This window comes from Triticum dicoccoides, chromosome 5B (assembly GCF_002162155.2).
Source record: "Triticum dicoccoides isolate Atlit2015 ecotype Zavitan chromosome 5B, WEW_v2.0, whole genome shotgun sequence".
Classification (NCBI taxonomy): Eukaryota; Viridiplantae; Streptophyta; class Magnoliopsida; order Poales; family Poaceae; genus Triticum; species Triticum dicoccoides.
The window spans coordinates 75047686-75070069 of NC_041389.1; the positions used below are offsets into that span (position 1 = coordinate 75047686).

The 22384-nt window shown below is 43.7% G+C and overlaps 1 pseudogene; it reads right to left on the reverse strand.

Annotated features, from left to right (window-relative positions):
• Nucleotides 1–246: 246 nt before the first annotated feature.
• On the reverse strand, nucleotides 247–22123 carry LOC119307444 (annotated as a pseudogene).
• Between the last annotated feature and the right edge of the window lie 261 nt (nucleotides 22124–22384).

Here is a 22384-nt window from a genome sequence, read left to right on the forward strand (position 1 = left end):
CATTTGAACATAGTTTTCAATGATATAATTTTTTATGACATGCATGAACATTTTGTTAGTTAAATTTATGGTCAAAATTTGGCACAAATTACAATGAGGACCAATAAACCAAGACCGAGGTAGTACTAGTCAATGCCAAGAATAAAAACAATACAACAGATAGCTTGGCGGGCACACATACTCCTCTGATGTGAGCAAGCTTCATGTTGTTCTCCTCTGATTCACACCATCTGATTTTCAAGCCTAGTCAGTTGTTGTATGCTGTTCGGCAAAGACCTGATCTCCTCACAGCGCATGATATGCAATTCCTTGAGAAAGGTAAGTTTTCCTAACCACTGAGGTAGTGATGTCATGCTTCTGCACTCAGACAGCCTTAGGTCCCGCAGAGATGTCAGCTCAGTTAACCATCTCGGCAATTCTGCCTGGTCGAAGCATAATGATAGAAGGGAGGAGAGCTGCTGGATAATCTTAGGTGAGGTGGTCAGATCACTGCAACCAGTGATAGTTAAACTCGGAGTACAGGGAGTCGGTGAAGCAACCTCCACTGATGCAAGGGCACCTTGCTGTTTTTGACAGTCAGTTTTGTTATTGGAGAAGAGGAAGCACCACTGTGTGATAGCACATTATCAGAATCTATTATCCGCAAAACCGTAGCTCTTGGTGCACATGGTTTTATCGTCAACTTGGCACATTGATCTATGGTCAATGCCCCAAACTTAGGCTCGCCACTGGTATATGCCGTGTGCCACTCTTCCAAGCTCTCCATGCGGCACAGACCTAGCTCTCGTAGGTATGGTAGTTGACCAAGTGATGGTAGGTCATTGCAATTAGGAAAATCACAGAAATATAACTCAGAAAGATTAGGGAGATACTGCCTGATACCCATAAGCCAATCAGGAACGCTGACACTACTGTAACCAGTTATATGCAATACCCTTACACTGCTTGGTGGCACTAGTTTTTCCAACACCTCCTTGTCTTCCACAAACCTTGAAGCTGCTACAGTCCATTCAAATCTTAGCTCTTTAGTCTTTTGTTTCATTATCAGTTTTATACTGTGTGCCTCTTCTGCAGACTTCACATTTTCAAGTCTATATATCGTCAGCGCATAAGGATTTGTACACATATGCAAGCAGAAAATCCTTCCAGAGTTACATCTTGAAATACGCACCACAAAGTCAGCAGGAAGCTTCAATCTGTAGCAGCCTAACAGGTCCAATGTATGAAGCTTCGCGAGGTTGCCAATAATTTCTGGTATACAAAAAGACACTTGATTCTTAGACAGGTCCAGCTGTTCTAGATTAGAAAGAGTACATATAGTGTCAAGCAATCTGACAATGTCGTTTTCTGATGCCGGCACCATGGCGTTCATGCACCCCGATAGATTTAAATACCTGAGCTTAATTAGATTGCTAATGACCTTTGACAACCTTCTGATATGTTCCTCGTTACCTGATAAATTCAGATACTGAAGTTTGGTACAGCCACCCAAAGCTTCTGCTTCAGACATACTACAGTGTGATAAATTCAGATGAACCAGCTGCTTGAGCTCTGCAAATGATATTGGGAGTTCACGTATTTCAACACAGCCTGATAAATCAAGATGCATCATAGCTTTCATATCACCAATTGACTCCGGCAGTGCTGAGATTTTACCAGAGTCTCTAAGGTTCAGGTAATTTAACTGTGAGAGCTCAGTAATACAATTGGGAACCATTTCATATCGGATTTGTGGAGCATGAAGAAATCTCAACTGCTTCAATTGACCAATACAGTCAGGTAACTTCTTAATTAAGCATTCACTTAAATCCAAAACACGGAGGCACTTAGCTGACGAAAATGCACCATCACAAAGTTCTTGTCCGTAACAGCCCCTAAAGTGCAGCGAATATATATTTGCAGGAAAAGACAGCTGCAATGACTTGGTACAATCTGTGAGCAATGCATAGCAGCATTTGTTTCCCTCCATGTTAAGTTGATGGGCCAAAATCTCTCTTGCAAGATCATGCACTAGGTCATGCATCGTGAAGAATGTAATATATTTGTCTTCTTGTCTATAACCCTGCAGCAAAAAAGAATTGAAAAAATAATGTTGTTAGAATTTTGATTTGATTTCATTTTGTAGTGGTAAATTTATCCATGGAAATGCTGCCATATAACCGTAAAAAAAATGTACGTAAACATAGCAGTATATCCATGGAAGTACTTCCGTGTGGGTATGATATTTTCATGGCCATTAATATGGAACAATATTTTGTCGTTGTGAGTATAGTATCAGCTGAAAAGTTATTGGAAGACATGCAGTGGTCAAAGTTGTGCCTATTAGATCAAGCGAGAAAAGGGTCAACGCTAAATCCATAGAGGTTAAGACGAAGTTAGTTAGTGCAGTGGACTAAACAAACACTAGTCAAAGTTGAATGCGTGAGAAAAGCAGAGAGAGAGAGAGCACCGTGAACAATAGGCAAAAACGGAAGAAAAGAAAAAACAAATCAGCCAAAGCCCTGCTTATAGGAAACTAAGCTATGGTGCTAATGCTGTTGCTCGGCAGGCCAGGATGGGGAGGGACCTCCTATTCAGCGCGTTCAGCGCCGCTGAACCAAACTGGCGCTCGCTGCGCCGCCTTAGTGGGCCGGCCCACGAACAAGCAACAACAGCGAAAAAATACCTAAAAAACTTGTCGCGCCGAGGATTCAAACATGTGTCGTTGCCTTGCAGTACGCAGTTGGCTTACCACTAGACCCGCTCATAAGACTGGCTAACATTACCGCGAAGGGTTTAAGGACAATTGCAGCCGCGCTGTTCCAAAATTACATGTTCACAGATTTAAAAAAGGTTCACGAATTTGTTTCAAAAAGAAAAGGTTCACTTATTCAAGAAAGCTAACGAAAATTGAAAAAAGTTCACTATTTCCAGAATTTTTTTCATAAATTTGAAAAAGTTCACTAATTCCAGAAAAGTTAGCGAAATTAAAAAAGTTCGTGAGTTTGAAAAAAGTTCATGAAAATTTTGGAAAAGTTCATCAAATACAAAATAGTTCAAGAAAATTGAAAAAGTTCATCGATTTTCACAAAGAGTTCATACAATTGAAAAAAGTTCATCGGTTTTGAAAAAAAGTTCACCCATTTTCATGAAAGTTCACGAGTTTTGAAAAAAAGTTCACAACTTTTGAAAAAAGTTCATTGATTTTGAAAAAATAGTTCATCAATTTAAAAAAAAATTATCGAATTCAAAAAAGGTTCACGAACTGAAAAATAGTTCATCGATTTTACCAAAACAAAATAGCGAAAATTACAAAAGTTCGCGCATTTATTAATTATCAAGAAATGTAAGAATAAAAAGAAAGTAAAAAGAAAAAATCAAACAAAATCGTTCGAAAAAACAGTAAGTATTTACTCTCAAAAGAAGGTAATCAGTCAGATCCGAAGGAGTGTGTCGGTGGTTATCGCGGTGTTCTCGAAACCAGGAGATCGCTTGTTCGAATCCTACCTAGAGCGCTGTTTCTTGCGATTTATCAAAATGAGAAAACAAGTAAACGGGCCGGCCCAGCTTGCGGTAGGTGGTGTGCGCTGCAGGCGCCCGTTAACGAAATGCACGTTAACCGGCGCCTGCAGCGCCAAATAGGATTTCCCGAGGATGGGAAGTCTGAGACCTCCTCTTCGGCGCCTTATGCGCCGGTTGGCGCAACCGGCGCGCACTGCAGCTCGCGAATGGGCCGGCCCATGAACAGCAGGGGCAGTGCAAAAATGTATTCACATCGGAGAAAAAAGAAACGCAACTGCTGCTCCCATAAGGAATCGAACCGGCACCATTAAGGTCCTGTGCATGGTCAGCTAACCAGTAGACCAATACAGCCCTTACGAAAATCTTGCAACGCGAAAGGTTTAAGAACTACTTTAGAAAAATAGTATTTCTTTGGAAAAGAAATCTGAACAAATTTTGAATGTCCACAGAATTTAATAAACATCACAAATTAGAAAAAAAAAAGTTCATGTATTCGAAAAACATTGACGAATTCAAAAAGTTCATAAAAATTGGAAAAGGTTCATCAATTTTCAAAAAAATTCACGGATTTTGAAAAAACATTCATCGACTTTGGAAAAGTTCATCGTTTTTGAAAAAAAATCATCGACTTTGGGAAAAGTTCATTGAATTTGAAAAAAGTTCATCGAATTTGAAAAAAAGTTCATCAAATTTGTGAAAACTTCATTGATTTTGAAAAAAGTTCATCGAATTTCAATAAAAGTTCATGGAATATGAAAAAAGTTCATCAAAATTTGAAAAAAAACATCAAAAATGAAAAATAGTTCACCGAATTTGAAAACAAATGAATTTGAAAAAGTTCATCAAAATTGGAAAAAAGTTCATGGAATTTCAAAGAAGTTCATCAAAAATTTGAAAAAAGATTATCGAATTTGTAAAAAGTTCACCAATTTTGGAAAAAGTTCATTGGTTTTGAAAAAGTCATCAAATTTGAAAACAGTTTATCAATTTCCAAAAAAAAGTTCATCAAAAAAATGAGAAGTTCACCAATTTTGAAAAAAGTTTATCAAATTTGAAAAATGGTTTATTGATTTTCGAAAGGTTGCATAGAAAAATTGTAAAACGTTAATCCATTTGAAAAAGGAAGAAGAGAAAAAAACAGAAAATAGAAAAAGGAAAAAAGGAAAAAAAGTAATGGAAAAAGGAAATACGAAAGAATAAACGAAACAAAAGATATTACTTGTCCGCGCGGGTTGGGTGGCGTGGTGGTTAGTGCAGTATCCATTGCTGCAGGAGGTCTTGTGTTCGATTCTATCTGGGGTTCCTTTTTTGCGGTATAGAAACCATATAACAATGGGGAGATGGGCCGGCCCGTTAGTAGCGATAGGAGGGGGAGAGGGGTGTGCGCCCGTTAGCAGGAATGCCTGTAACGGGCGCTTAAGGCGCCGAATAGGAACCAGCGGGAAGTCTTCGTCCGGCTCAGAGGCGATCTGCTGGACCGAGAACGTGGAAAGGCCGACTACACAGAATATATAATGTAAAGGCCGAGAGGTTCCAAATGAACCCATCCTCGCCAAAGGGCCTCCATGATATCTACCTGGTGGATGAACTCGCAATCCCGTGCACGCTGATAGCAGCCAAAATGTCGCCACTCGAGCACCTGTGTTAACTAAAGCATCATGGGTGCCCTCCGACTAACGGTGGCAATCCCTCCGCCTTCCTATACGTAAATTTAAGAAGGGTAGTCGTCCTAAACGTTGAGTGATTGATTATATTTTAGCTACGTTGAGTGGTTGATTACCTAAATTATTCAGAAGAGAATTGTGTTGCTAATTTGGCCACTGCTGCCCAGTAGACGTACCAACTGGCAGCCCGCCAGATCTAATCTGATTCAACTCTGTCCCTCTATCCTACGGCGCCTTCGTTATCCGAGGGAGTTTCAGAGTGCAAATATATATTTGGCACACACTTACTGTGTATTGTATTAGGGTATGACCACTATTACAAATATTTTAAACTATTCATATTTGTTATCCGACAAAATTTGGCCAAAATGGAGAAATGATGTGTGCATAAATTTAACTTCGTACAATCCATGAATGTATATTCATTCACGTTTTTTTGTTAGTGAGCATAACACCGTACATTTGTACAACATACACATTTCTTAACTTTCCAATAAAATGTGAAAAAAATAATTGCAACAGGAGCATGTGCACTACAATGCTTCTGCTCCAGGAGTCATCGTGAAAACATACTATATGTGAGCTGGAATATCTAAGGTTGAAAGTAAGAGTAAAATTATGTTGTAACTCACCCAAGGTGCCTCTGAATATTGAAGGAAGGACATCCCCAAAAGTTGAGTGACATAATTCTCCCAGAGCTGCATAGAATCAAATATCCTAGATTGCTCGACGAATCCAAGAGCAATCCATTGGTGAATTAGATCATACTTGGCTATTTTGTGACCTTTTGGAAAGATTGCACAATAGGAAAAGCACAACTTCAACCAAGCAGACATGTGGCTGTAGCTTAGCTGTAAGGACGCAAGCACTTCATGGCCCATAGAAGTAGATAGATTCCAAATATGACTGTCTCTCATCGACTCCCATTCATCTGACCTCATGCCGTTCAACATGTATCCAAGTGATTGGGCCGCTAAGGCCACTCCTCCACACTTGGTGGCAATCTCCCTTCTTATATGCTCCAATTGTTCTTGGTCAATTCGGTCTTCAAAGTCAGCTTTTTGTTTTATTATAGTCCAACACTAATTAACGGTCAAAGTCTCCAACTTGTATGGTGCAACTGCAGGACTACAAAATTTCCTTGCTAGACCTCCATCACGTGTAGTTACTATAATCACCTTTCTTCCTAGGCCAAGCCCTAGCATAACCTTCATTTTATCTAACTCTTTTGGGTTCTCCTCCCACGGGTCATCTAAAACAATAAGGATGCTCTTACCATCAAATAGCTCTTTGAGGCATTTATGAAGCATCTGTTTGGTAGGTATATTGCTGATCTTGTCTTAACTGTGTTATTATGGAGTTGCCAATCTTGTTCAAGTTGAATTCCTGGGAAACATATACCCACACCCGAGTGTAGTCTTGGAACTTTGGGTCATTGAATACCAATTGTGCCAAGGTTGTCTTGCCAATGCCTCCAATGCCATATATTGTGTTAAATTATGATCTAAATTCTAGTACCGTATTGGACTAGATGTAGTACATATGGTGTGGGCCTTTGCGTTGGTACCGACGCGTACGAGTACAACTCGTTTACTTGTCCTTCGAGGACTTTCATGTATTGCCCTCTTATATACCCCATGTAGTCGCACCTCAGACGGTCTGTCGTCTCGTGCTTGTAATACTCCTCCATCATAGTGATTGCGCCTTCGTGCGTCCGTGGTTTTCTCCCGCAAAGATTTCCACGTAAAAATCCATATCTCTTTGTCTCGTTTATTTCTCGTTATTATCTAACAAGTGGTATACAGAGCTGAGGTTATAGATACGAGATCAGAGATCGGGAGAATTAGGGTTACATGCGCCGCCGCCCGTACGTGACCAGGCGAGCCGGCTTCGGATCGATTTTCGCTGCAGCGCCGTACCAGGCCGAGACCGACAGGAACTCCGTACGGGCCCAAGTCAAGGCTGCAACGCTGCTGTCAAATCGCAAGTCGCCAAGTTCCGGTGCTTCTCCACGTATTGCTCAAGTCCCGAGGCAGCCGCTAGCGTTTTCTTTGCGTGGAGTGGATCGCGTTGCTGCTGCTGCTACTTGAAGTTAATCTACTCGAGTACTACTACTACTTGTTGATTGCTTGCTCACGTGACGGCTACAGGAGTACTAGTACTAGTTGGTTGAGGGTATGTATCTGGTGCACCCGGACTTGTGGTGCTACTGGTGCACCGGATGCCCTAGAATATTTAAAATATTTTGTAAAAAATTTAGCATGTTAACCCAACATCAATGTACGATGTCACAAAATTTCGTATAAAAAATTTGAAATATTTTTTGAGATATAAAAATGACAAAGTTGACATCAGTATGATAATGGGCCAAATCTAAAGCCCAAATTATGTTATGTACTATTCAGGGTTGAAATTTGTCATTTTTGTTTTTCGAGTTATGTTTTGAATTTTGACTCGAAATTTTGTGGGAACCTACATTGATGTTGTGTGAGTGTGCTAAATTTTTTTCAGAATTTTTTGAACATTTTAAAAGCACAATGTGAGTTCGGTGCACCGGTAGCACCACAAGCTCCGGTGCACCAGATATTTTCCCAGTTAGTTGATCCTTGCTTCGTCCTTTTGTTTGCTATGTCCACTGCCCAATATCTACTAGGTGCTATTTATCCTATTTCGTTTGATCCGCAACTTTAATTCTATCAAGAATTTTTCTACGGGCTTGTACTACTTTGTGTACACAGATTTAATCGACTCATGGCATCCATGAAGTACGATCTTTCGCTGCTGGACCGTGACACAAGGTTTACCCTATGGCAAGTCAAGAAGCGGGCATTGTTGGCACAGTCCGACTATGATGAAGCACTGGATAGTTTTGAGAAGAACAGAATTCATGACTGGACTGACGAGGAGAAAAGAATTGATTGTAAGGTTTTGTCACAAATTCAACCCCATTTGCATAATAATATTTGGCAGGAAGTTTTGAGTGAGAAAACTGCCGCCGCTCTATGGTTAAAGCTGGAAGGGATTTGCATGACTAAAGATCTCACTAGCAAGATGCATCTGAAGCAAAAATTATTCCTACACAGGTTACCCGAGGGAGATAGCATTTTGAATCATATTTCAGAATTTAAAGAGATCATATCCGATCTAGCTGCAATGGAGGTTAAGTATGAAAAGGAAGATACTGCTTTAATGTTACTTTGTTCACTGCGAAGTTCTTTTACCAACTTTAGAGACACCATATTATACAGTCGTGATACTCTCACACTTAATGAAGTTTATGAAGCTTTGAACTCTAAGGAGAAGATGAAATTAATGGTGCCTCATGATGGTTCGAGTTCATCCCAAGCCGAGGGATTATCTGTTCGTGGCAGGACAAAGGAGAAGAACTCATATAATGGAAACAGAGGCAAAAGTAAGAACGGCTACAGGGGCCGGTCGCAATCCAGAGACAAGTATTGCAGGTATTGCAAGAGAGACGGGCATGACATCTCTGAGTGTTTCAAGTTGCAGAACAAGGAAAAGAGGAAAGGTAACAAACAAGGTGAAAATTCTGCTAACGTTGCTCGTGATGATAGTTCTGATGATACTCTTGTTGTTATTGCTGGATGTGCTGAGACCAATGATGAGTGGGTACTTGACACTGCATGCACTTTTCATATGTGTCCACATAGAGATTGGTTTAACACTTTTGATTCCACTACTTCTGTTGGTTCCATTTTGGGTTTTGATAATTCACCATGCAAGATTGAAGGCATAGGTTCTATTCAAATCAAGATGTTTGATGGCATAATCAGAACTTTGACAAATGTTCGGTATATTCCGAAGATGAAGAGAAATCTTATTTCTATGAGTGCCCTTGATGCAAAGGGATACAAGTATTCAGGTGGAGATAGTGTTTTGAAGGTCACCAAAGGCTCCCTTGTTGTGATGAAAGGTGACTTAAGTTCGACCAATGGTCTTTATTACCTTCGAGGTTCTACTGTTTCAGGTAACGCTACTCCAATTGTTTCAAAGAATTCTGATTGTGATGCTGCTAACCTTTGGCATATGCGTCTTGGACATATGAGTGAACTTGGTTTAGCAGAGTTAAATAAGAGAGGTCTTCTTGATGGATATGAACCTGGTAAATTGAAATTTTGTGAGCATTGTATCTTCGGCAAGAACAAGAGGGTGAAGTTCAACACTTCGACTCATACAACTGAAGGTATTCTTGATTATGTGCAATCTGATTTATGGGGACCATCTCGCAAGAAGTCACTAGGTGGTGCTAGTTACATGCTGACTATTATTGATGATTATTCGAGAAAAGTTTGGCCTTATTTCTTGAATCATAAATATGAAGCATTCTCAGCTTTTAAGGAGTGGAAAATTATGGTTGAAAGACAAACTGAAAGGAAGATAAAAATACTTCGCACTGATAATGGTATGGAATTCTGTTCTAAGCAATTTAAAAATTATTGCAAGTCTGAAGGCATTGTTAGACACTACACCGTTCCTTATACTCCTCAACAAAACGGTGTTGCTGAGCGTATGAACAGGACCATTATTTTCAGAGCCCGTTGCATGTTGTCCAATGCAGATTTGCATAGGCGTTTTTGGACTGAGGCCGCTTCCACTGCTTGTTATCTCATTAATCGTTCACCATCTATTGCTCTTAATAAGAAAACTCCAATTGAGGTATGGTCTGGTTCACCTGCTGATTATTCACAGTTGAGAGTTTTTGGTTGCACTGCTTATGCTCATGTTGATAATGGAAAATTGGAGCCTAGGGCTGTTAAGTGCATCTTTCTTGGTTATAAGTCTGGTGTTAAAGGTTTTAAATTGTGGAATCCTAAAACCCAGAAGGTTGTTATTAGCAGAAATGTTATCTTTAATGAAACTGCTATGTTATATGATGTTTCATCTACTAATGTTCCTGTTGAGAGTGAACAGCAGCCTACTATTCAGCAGCCTACTGTTCAGGTGGAGCATGTTATTGATTCAGGTGATACATCTGGTAATGAAATTGTTGATGCACATGATGAACCCGTCGTTGATGATGAACATGTCACTCCTACTCCAAATCAGCCTATTGTTCCACCCAGTTGGAATCTTGCACGTGACAGAGTTAGGCGGGGTACTAATAAACTTGACAGGTTAATTGAAGAGTGCAATATTGTTTCTTTTGCTTTATCTGTTGCCGAAGAAATTGAAGGTAATTCTGAGCCTTCTTCATATTCCGAGGCTATTATTTCTGGTGATAGTAATAAGTGGAGGTCCGCTATGCATGATGAGGTGGAATCACTTGAAAAGAATGGCACTTGGGATTTAGTAAAATTACCTAGAGAGAAGAAACATATTCGTTGCAAGTGGGTTTTCAAGAGGAAAGAAGGTGTTTCTCCTAATGATGAGACAAGATATAAAGCAAGGTTAGTTGCTAAAGGTTATAGCCAGATTCCAGGTATTGACTATAACGAAGTCTTTTCTCCTGTTGTGAAGCATAGCTATATTCGCACTTTACTCAGTATTGTTGCCATGCATAATCTTGAGCTTGAACAAGTGGATGTTAAAACTGCATTCTTACATGGAGAATTAGAAGAGGATATTTATATGGAACAACATGAAGGTTTTGTTATTCCTGGAAAAGAAAAGCTTGTCTGCAAGTTAAAGAAATCTCTTTATGGATTGAAGCAATCCCCTAGACAGTGGTACAAGAGATTTGACACATTTATGCTCTCTCAAGGTTTCAAAAGGTCTAATTATAATAGTTGTATTTATTTGAAAACTGTCAATGGTTCAACTATTTACTTGCTGCTTTATGTTGATGATATGCTTATTGCTGCAAAGAGTATGTCAGAGATTAATGAACTAAAGAAGCAATTGAGTAATGAATTTGAGATGAAGGATTTGGGTGCAGCAAAGAAAATTCTTGGCATGGAAATATCCAGAGATAGACCGTCTGGAAAAGTATATCTAAGTCAGAAGGGATATATTGATAAAGTTCTTCGTCGTTTTAATATGCATAATGCCAAGCCGGTGAGTACACCGTTAGCTGCACACTTCAAATTATCATCAGGTTTATGTCCTAAGTCAGATGCAGATATTGAGTACATGTCTAGAGTTCCCTATTCGAGTGCAGTTGGTTCACTTATGTATGCCATGGTTTGTTCTCGTCCGGATTTATCATATGCATTGAGTGTTGTCAGTAGATACATGGCTAATCCTGGAAAAGAGCATTGGAAAGCAGTTCAGTGGATTTTCAGATACCTGCGTGGTACTTCTAATGCTTATTTACAGTTTGGGAAAACTAGAGATGGACTTGTTGGTTTTGTTGATTCTGATTTTGCTGGTGATTTGGATAAGAGAAGATCGCTCACAGGTTATGTTTTCACCATTGGTGGTTGTGCTGTGAGTTGGAGAGCAACTTTGCTGTCTATTGTGGCTTGTTCCACTACTGATGCCGAGTATATGGCTATTTCCGAGGCATGCAAAGAAGCTATCTGGTTGAGAGGTTTATACACTGAGCTTTGTGGAGATTCATCTTGCCCTACCATATTTTCCAACAGTCAAAGTGCCATATATCTTACAAAGAATCCAATGTATCATGAGAGGACAAAGCACATTGATGTCAGATTTCATTATATTCGAGATGTTGTTCCTGAAGGCAATTTGAAGGTATGCAAGATAAGTACTCATGATAATCCTGCTGATATGATGACAAAGCCAGTTCCGACCAATAAGTTTGTGCTTTGCTCAGGCTTAATTGGTATTTCTCACTAGTCCTATGGATTTTGACGCACAAAGTGTTTATGCTAATTTGGATGGAGTTATTCGCTTTCTTCGACTACTGGAGGGAATTTGGATCAAGGTGGAGATTGTTAAATTATGATCTAAATTCTAGTAGCGTATTAGACTAGACGTAGTACATACGGTGTGGGCCTTTGCATTGGTATCAACACGTACGAGTATAACTCGTTTACTTGTCCTCCAAGGACTCTCATGTATTGCCCTCTTATATACCCCATGTAGTCGCACCTCAGACAGTCTGTCGTCTCGTGCTTGTAATACTCCTCCATCATAATGATTGCGCCTTCGTGCATCCGTAGTTTTCTCCCGCAAGGATTTCCACGTAAAAATCCGTGTCTCTCTGTCTCGTTTATTTCTCGTTATTATCTAACATATTGGAAGGATGACCATTTCTTCTGTGATGCTCTCGGATAAAATAGACAATATTTTCTGTTTTTCCTTGGTCCTTCCGATGATTACTTGTTCCACATCTGATGATGTTTCCCTGTCAGCAAGTTGCTGCACAGTACGGTTAGAGTTATCTGTTGGCATCAAATTGCAATGTCTGTGTTCATTATTGTTTAGTTCAGCTACCATCATCTCCAACATATTAGACTCGCTCTTGAGACCAATTGTTGGACACGGGAACACATCTGCCATCTGCAACCAGTTTTTATGTGTAAGTGCATGGAGAAGACCAATAGAATTATCATGATCATGAACTCACAGTCTCGTAAATTCTCTGGGATGATTAAGCTACATGTGTTTAAGCTAAGTTATTGACTGATCTTTCAGTTAGATTGCTCTTCACAAAACGTGCAAACCGGCCGAGGAAAAAGATGTAATGCCAGATGTTGGAATAAAAGTTCAACATATATACTAGAATGGCAAAATCCAACACATTGAAACAACAAACATATGAACACACCACCTTCACTAAGACAATACCGTTACACGAACAAGGCCATAGTCCTGAAAGAGGGTGACGTGATGACATGATTGAAGCAGAAACAATGTGCGTGCCATGATTCTAACGCTAGGTTGATGCTTACGGAGCAGCATCATGCAGCCAGTGCTCTCCACCACCACCTCTTCCCCTCCGGCGGCGCCCCGAGGACACTCATCTCCTCCACTAGCTCGTTTCTCCTCCACCACTCTACTGCACCAGCCACTGAGCAACACCTCTCTGCCTCTCCTCTCTCCCACCACCGTTTCTGGAAGCCACAGCTGCAGCCTCCAGCAGCTGTTGGTGTTCTCCCTTGGATCGGGAAAACAAAATGACTGGGAAATGAGGAGCTGCAAAATCTACAACTGCTAGCTAGTCCATGTACACAAACAACTGTCTTCTGCCAATCGTAAATTAGATGCTCTGTTGCTTTCATTTTGTTTGCGTTAAGTACGCAGATCATACCTGTCTCTTGGGCATATGAGTTTCTGTCTTTCTCAGAAATATCCAGAACTTCTGCTATATTAGGTCGATTGTTTCTGTCAGGTTCAACACAACGCATTGCTGTGTCGATGCATATCTGCACTTGATGTGATTCCTCTAATGGGTACTCCGAAGTAGCCTTTATCCTATTCTTCCAATTGCCAAGCACCTATGAAACAGGTAGAGAGATATAATTTGGGATGAAAAATACGAAAGTACGATATACGATACTTGTTCAAAAGTATTCTTGACACACAAATTTCATGGTCAATACATTGTATGCAGGAGATAAGTTTTTCTGTGTATATACATTCTAAGTCAAAAGTTGTGGCATGTGCTCTGATATATACCGAAAAAGGCTTTCACCCCGCTTTATATATAAAGCAAACCACCGAGCCACAACATCCCACAATGGTTCACGGCGCACGCACACACACACACACACACACACACACACACACACACACACACATAAAGGTAGCACAAACACGCAGGTTCAAAGGGGGTTATGCTGAGGGCACAGCTCAACAAGCCCTAAAGAAAACTCAAAGGATGAAGCAAAGGCCACCACGTGGCTAATCCGACTCTGGAGGTGCTCTGATATATACATCATATTATTGTTCAAAGGTGTCGCATACCACTTCCCAGATAACTAACGTAGATAGATAATATAAGATGTCTAATTAGGAGAGCAAAGTATTTTTTTTTACCATGTACTTGCTCCAAAATGCAGATGAAAACGCTCTTCGCAATCAAAAGGAACTTGAAATAAAAGAGATGTACTATATGTATATCTGCTTATCACCTCTCTCATGAAGCAAGGTTCTACGTGCGCATTTCTTTCTATTTTTAGAATCTCCACATATGCATTTTTGGCACTTCACAAGTAGTATACAAAATTAATCATACTCTAGATTTTTCTTCTAGCAAGCAGATTAATTAAATGAATAATTTGACTACTGGTTGTTTATGTTGATGACTAACAGTGCCATGTAGGTTCCTTATACATATAGTGGATATCCAATGCTGGTAGTTATTGGACTGGTGGAGCTCACTTTTTTTTCTTTCCGAAAATACAGAAGGAAAGAAGCTTATATATTAGGTTTAAAAAAATTATAGCTCAACTAAGCTATCAACTCCTTACTTGGACGACCATAATGCATAAAGTACAGACATCAAAAATATCCATGTGGTGCTTTGTTATATGAACTAGTGTCAAACTGAAAATGTTTTACCTTTTGCGTAAATTGCCCGACTTCGTCTGTTTCTATATAACCGGAGTAACCTGAAGACCCTTTAATTATCTCTATCATCACAAGACCTAAACTGAAGACATCATTCTTATGGGCGCTATAGGCGTCTTTTATGAATTCTGGTGGCATATACGCCCTGCATGATATCAAAGGACACGGTCAGCATAAATATTGTTTATTTGATCACAAAAGGGAGAAGACTGGAAAATGAGGATTTCCGTGAGGCACTTACTCGGTTCCTACAACTCTGTTTGTGACATGAGTGTGTGATCCACCGAAGAGCCTTGACAAACCAAAATCCGCCAGTTTAGGCGCCATGGAACTGTCTAGTAATATATTGGCAGGCTTCAGGTCAAGATGAAAGATTGGTGGTTCACAGCTGTGAAGGAAATTTAATCCTTCACAAATCCCCTTTATAATCTTGTAACGCGTGCTCCAATCAGGTGCAAAAGATTCTTCTACACAAGTTGATAAAGAGAACATTATAAAGAAGAGAATTTAAGAATTTGGTTTTGCTTAAACACAAAAGAACATGAACGTATTGAATTTAAGTTCCATCATACCACGAAGATGCTTGTCTAGGCTTCCACCCTGCAAGTACTCGAAGAAGAGGACTCTATATACGTGTCGGGTAAAATGATTTGCACCATTGTGTTCAATTAGTTCATTCTGTATTTCATAACAATAACCAAGTAACTGTACAATATTTGGATGCTTAACCCTCAAAAGGTTACCAACTTCATTGATATATTGTCTGTCATCATGTCCTAGCACCGTATCAACATGAAGCAACTTCACAGCAATCTCTCTCCCACTGTAAACTCCCTGCTTGACATAAGCATTGTACACAATTATTTTTTATTTTATTTTTCGAAAAGGGGGACTCCCCGGCCTCTGCATCAGAACGATGCATACGGCCACAATTATATAAATAAAAAGGATGTTCAACAAGGTCTGAAAGTCTGAAAACAAATAAATGGCTAGCTCACCAAGAGTCACAACGCCAAAAACAAAAGGCCCAAAAGCCACAACCGGCTGGCAAAATAAAGATAAAGATAGGTAAACTAATCGCCTATCCTATTACACAATTATTTGTTTATAACTGGTTCATTTGATGTTAGCTCTAGTATATTGATTGAAAGAAAAAATGCCAAGTAATAAGGTCTACCTTGTAAACGTCTCCATACCCGCCCCTTCCAATCCTTGAGTGCTCTGAGAATCCATTTGTAATCTCACGTAAGATATGTAATGGTATACGCTTTTCTGCAGTCATGTTATATCAGCTAGCTTGGACCTTCTGTAGATATACAAAAGGAAAGTGTAAAAAAATATGTATGTTTAAATACAAGAAAAAAAATCTAACGATGGCAAAGAAGGCAAAATCATTGTGAGAAGAAATAGTTTAACATGGCATGGTCCTTGCGTTATCTGACCATCGGTGGCATATGTAATATCAAGTAGTGGGGGAACCAACCTGAAACCTCAACCAGGAACCATCGCCATCCAAGTCCTTCCACACCGGCTCCTCCCCTCTCCTCTCCGGCAGGGCTAGGCTAGCCGCCGGCGACGAGCTAGGTGAGGGTCTCACAACCGGGGCTGGATAGCAGTAGATCCAGTAGGCTTCCTGCTTAGGGCCTCCTGTATATGGATCTGAACTCCCTGAGCTAGCCTGTACAATGCGAAATCCAGTTCTTATCTACTCTTATATTGTAAGACAATAGGCTTTGGGGGAAACCGGCACAACCCTCTAGGGGTGGCCTATCACATATATATATAATGAGGTGGTATACAACGTTACAATATACACATGTAAATACAGTCTAACACCCTCCCTCAATCTTAGCCACTTTCTAATGAATCTAGAAGGGTAAGATTGCGCCTGCAAGTCTCAAACTGTGGCAAAGGCAATGGCTTGGTGAAGATGTCAGCAAGTTGATCCTTGGAAGAAATAAACTTGATCTGTAGTTGCTTCTGAGAGACACGTTCACGCACAAAGTGATAGTCAACTTCAATGTGTTTCGTTCGGGCATGGAATACCGGATTTGCAGAAAGGTATGTAGCACCGATGTTATCACACCAAAGAACAGGAGGCTGTGATTGGGGTATACTTAACTCCTGAAGCAAGGACTGTACCCAGATGATCTCTGATGTGGCATTGGCCACAGCCTTATACTCAGCCTCAGTACTGCTACGCGAGACAGTATCCTGTTTCCGAGCACTCCAGGCAATCAGGTTAGAGCCAAAGAAGACAGCATAACCCCCCGTGGATCGCCTGTCATCCGGATTGCCAGCCCAGTCTGCATCAGAATATGCTGAAAGACAACCAGAGTCAGACGGCCGAATATGCAAACCATGAGCCACCGTGAAACGAATATAGCGCAAAATCCGCTTAACAGCAGACCAATGAGTGTCACGGGGTGACTGCAGATACTGGCAGACTCGGTTAACAGCATAGGAAATGTCTGGTCGCGTGATCGTCAAGTACTGGAGCCCACCAACAATACTCCTGTACTCTGTCGCATCAGAAGAAGAAAGAAGCACACCATCAACAACATTGAGCTTATCAGTGGTAGACATGGGTGTAGTCGTCGGTTTGCACTTAAGCATCCCAGCTCGCTGCAACAAATCCAGAGAGTACTTCTTCTGCGTCATAACAAGGCCAGCAGCACGAGAAGTAACCTCCACACCAAGAAAGTAATGAAGCTTCCCAAGGTCCTTGACCGCAAAATCAGCACCAAGTGAGTGAACAAGCGCAGTAGCAGCCGACTGAGAGGAGCTGACCAAAATGATATCATCTACATAGACCAACAAGTACATAGTAACCTCAGGCCTTTGAAGAAGAAACAATGAGGAGTCAGCAGTTGATGATGCAAAACCATGAGCACGAAGAGCCATTGCAAGACGAGCATGCCAAGCACGAGGAGCCTGCTTCAGACCATAAATTGCCTTGGACAGACGACAGAGATGATCAGGGCGATCCGGATCAGAGAAACCCGGAGGCTGGCGCATGTAAACCTCCTCCGCCAAGACACCATGAAGAAAAGCATTTTGAACATCAAGCTGACGAAGAAACCAACCTCGAGTAACAGCCAGAGAGAGAAGAAGTCTGATGGTAGTAGGCTTGACCACTGGACTGAAGGTGTCTTCATAGTCAAGTCCAAAACGCTGTCGAAAATCACGAGCAACCAGACGAGCCTTATAGCGCTCAATGGACCCATCAGAATGCCTCTTCACTTTGAAAACCCATTTGGAATCAATGACATTTACCCGTGATTGTGGAGGAACAAGAGTCCATGTCTGATTGCGGAGAAGCGCTTGATACTCCTGCTCCATGGCCTCTCTCCAATGAGGAATGCGCATAGCAGCTTGATACGTGCGTGGCTCAGAGGATGGATCTGCGAGAGCAGCAGACATGCACGCCGCTAACCAAGCAACTGTGCCACCGTGACGTTGCTTAGGCTGAAAAATGCCACTCCGACTGCGCGTATGTGGACGTAGAGCAGCAGCAGGAGCCGGCGGAGGCGAAGGTGACGGAGACGTGACGGTCGCCGGAGATGCAGGAATCACCTCAGGCGAGCTCGGGACAGACGACTCCGGGCTGCATGGCGAAGACTGGTCCGACAACAGGGGCTCAGAGGCCATGGGCGAACCGAGAGTGGGCGAGGCCAGCTCCGGTGACACCGGCCCAGACGGCCTTGGCGAGGCGAGAGCAGGCGAGGCCGGCCCTGGTGAGAAGGGCCCAGACACCCTGGGCGAGGCAGGGGCGGGCGAGGCCAGGCCTGGTGATGACTGCCCCGACGCCCTGGGCGAGACGGGGACCGAGGAGGCCGGCCCAGTCGGCGGGGTTGTAGGGCGCGACGATGGCGAAGGCAGCCCAGAAGCCAGAGGCGACCGGGCCAGGACGTCGATCGGCCGTGCATGAGCACGGAAACCGAGGCCATGCAGGGGCGCCATGTGCTCCTCATGCACAACAGAAGGTGCCGAGGATGAAGGCGATGGCGACGAAGAGGAAGATGGCACTTCCAGAATCTCCAAACGAGCCCCACGACCAGTGCATGCATCATGGTTAGGCAACAATAGAGGAGAATATGCAACATCATCAAATTGGTCAGAAGCAACAGAGGATGAATGCATGACAGGTGGCTCGGTAGTGGACACAGGGAGTTTGGCAAAGGGAAAAACATGCTCATCAAACACAACATCCCGAGAGATGTAGACACGATTAGTGGGCACATGAAGACATTTGTATCCTTTATGAAGAGAGCTATAACCAAGAAAAACACACTTCTTAGAACGAAACTCGAGCTTACGCTTGTTATATGGACGGAGATGGGGCCAGCAAGCACACCCAAACACCTTGAGAAAGGTGTAGTCCGGTTGTTCATTAAGGAGAGCTTCAATGGGAGTCTTCATATTCAAAACACGAGTGGGAGTACGATTGATGAGAAAACATGCAGTGGTGAAAGCATCACTCCAAAAACGAAACGGAACAGATGCATGGGCCAAAAGAGTCAGACCAGCTTCAACAATGTGACGATGCTTACGTTCTACTGAACCATTCTGCTGATGTGTATGTGGACATGCTAAACGGTGAGTGATCCCAAGCGACTGAAAGAAGGAGTTGAGGTTGCGATACTCGCCACCCCAGTCCGACTGAACATGAACAATTTTGTGCTTGAGAAGGCGTTCAACATGTTTTTGGAACTGAACAAAAATGTCAAACACATCAGATTTACGTTTGATAAGATAAAGCCAGGTAAAGCGGCTGTAAGCATCAACAAAACTGATATAGTAATTATGACCACTAACAGAAGTCTGAGCAGGACCCCATACATCTGAAAACACAAGTTCTAAAGGATGTTTCACCTCATGACTGGACTCCGAAAAAGGAAGTTGATGACTCTTCCCCTGCTGACAAGCATCACACACTGCTACATCTTTATTACTAGACACACTAGGAAGCTCATGACGACGCAAAACATGCCGGACAATAGGTGTGGCCGGGTGACCAAGACGAGCATGCCACTGTGACGGAGATACCCGAACTCCACTGAAGACGCGAGCGACGCCAGAATGCTCCAGACGATAGAGACCTTGGCAGAGCCGCCCACTAAGAAGAATGTCCCTCGTGCCCCGATCCTTAATAAAAAGATCAAAAGGATGAAATTCACAAAGCACATTATTATCACGAGTGAGTTTAGGAACTGAAAGAAGATTACGTGTCACAGATGGAACTCGAAGAACATTGCGAAGTTGAAGACTCCTATTGGCATGTCTAGTGAGAAGTGATGTTTGACCAATATGAGAGATGTGCATACCTGCTCCATTGGCGGTGTGGATATTGTCGGAGCCATGGTAGGGTTCACGAGTGTGAAGCTTCCCCATCTCACTGGTCAGGTGCTCTGTCGCCCCAGAGTCCATGTACCAGTGGGGATCAATGGAGTAGGACTGAGTGTGTCCCTGTGGCTTCTGCGGCGGCGGACGATCAGCCATGGCGACCTGACGAGCAAAGTTGCGTGTATCCTTCCCGTCATTGCCGAGACCAAGAAAACCCCGCTGGAAGCGCTTGTGACACTTCGAGGCCCAGTGCCCATCGCGACCACAAAGCTGGCACACACGTGGACCGCCAGCCCCTGGTAGCGTCGCAGTAGGAGGAGGGGCCAAGGCGGGTGGTGGTGACTGCCCCGAAGGAGCCCTGGATGAAGCAGAGGAGCGACCACCCTTGGTGGCGGCGTTTGCCGAGAGGGCGCCGTTGCCCCTGGATCGGCGCGTCTCGACTCGTTGCTCAGTAAGCAGGAGGCGTGAAAAGACCTCGTGTGCTGGCATGGGCGTGGAGTTGCCCCTCTCATTGATGATCTCGACTAGGGCGTCATACTCCTCATCAAGACCATTGACAATAAACGAGTTGAACTCGGAGTCGGTGAGGGGCTGTCCAATGGAGGCCAGCGTGTCGGCGAGACTCTTGACTTTGTTGTAGAACTCAGTGGCGGTGGAGTCAAGCTTCTGACACTCCCCAAGTTGGCGACGGAGCCCAGATACACGAGCCTGCGACTGCGCCGCAAACAAGCGCTCAAGAATAGTCCATGCCTCGTGGGACGTCTTGGCGAAGACAACCAGCCCAGCAACGGCCGGAGAGAGCGACCCCTGGATGGAGGAGAGGTTCGCCTGATCCTGCCCTGTCCAGACACGGTGAGCCGGATTATAGACCGGACCGTGCACGCTGTCAACCAGCGCAGGAGGGCAAGGGAGAGAGCCGTCGACATAGCCAAGCAGATAGTGACTCCCAAGAAGCGGAAGAACCTGCGCGCGCCAGAAGATGTAATTGTCCGACGACAACTTGATGGTGATGAGATGGCCGAAGTGAAACGGCGGCGGCGGCTGCGATCCCATCGAGGAGACTGGCTGAGGTGAGACCACCGTGGAGACAGTCAGAGGGGCAGCCGGCGCGGTGACAGAGGGCGCGATGGCCGCGGTTGACGCCGCGAAGCCTGCCAGCGCGACGTCCTCCGCCACCAGCGGCGCAGTGGCCGAGGACGCGACAGCCGCGGTTGACGGGGCGGCGGCGGTGTGGGCCACAAGCGCCTGCCCGGGCGAAGTAGCAGCCGGCGGGAGCGCGAAGAGGGAGCCGACGCTCCGTGTCCCGATCGGCGCCTGAAGGGAGGCGGCATCCAGCGGCCTCGAGAGAAGTGCCGCGAGGGAGGCCGGCAGAAAACCGGTGGCGGTGGAGTCGGACGCAGCGGCGGACGTCATAGCAGTCGGGCGACGGCGACGGCGGGCGCGGCGGTGGCGGCGGCGGCGGCGGCGGCGGTTTAGGGTTTTTAGGCGGAAGCGGACGTAACCTAGCATGATACCATGTAAGACAATAGGCTTTGGGGGGAACCGGCATAACCCTCTAGGGGTGGCCTATCACATATATATATAATGAGGTGGTATACAACGTTACAATATACACATATAAATACAGTCTAACATATATTGTACGGGATTGCCATAGAAACTTGCTTCTAAAGAAAATTGGCTTACATATCATGTCTCCGTAAATGCCATAAATCGAAACGACATGAAACCCAAAGAAGGCAGGCAGCGGCGACTCTGATGTAGCAATAGCAGCAGATGAATCTATTTTCTATGGATTTCCAAATGCTAATGGAGATTCGGAAGTACAAAAGTTGCATTTAGGACTGAGGAGACCAGAAATGAGAGGGGCATAAAGAAATCGCTAACCTGCTGCGTGAGTGGAGATCGATGGAGCTCTATACAGCAGCAGATGCCCCAGCCGCGGCGTCGCCAGCGCCTTGAGACGCGCTTTGCCCTCGCCTTCTTCCCCTTCCCCCCGCGCCCGACGCGGCCTCCACCACAATCTCTCTTCACTCCTCAGCTATGCCGCACCATGGCCAGGGACAGGAAATTTGCGCGGTGTGGTTCTTTTCTTTTTCTTTTTGCTTGACGGGAAGCGGACGAGTCCACTGTGCACTACTAGTTCCTGGGTTCACATGAGACGTGGGCCAACGTCTCGTCACGTCTTCTCCTTGTCTCACAAAGCACAGCACGAGTCTGCTTTAAGGGCGTGCTCGCGTTCCTTCTCAAAACTTCCCGACGCCTGCGCACCACGCCCGCTATGACCGTGGCACCGCCAACATCGGGCTCCGCTGCGGATCCAGATGCTAGTCATGCAGCAGCGTCACATCTGGGTACGACAGCGGCTACTTGTACTGCCAGTGTCATCGCGCCTGGTGCACGGGGATGTTCAGACGCTGCCTCACAGGGCGGGC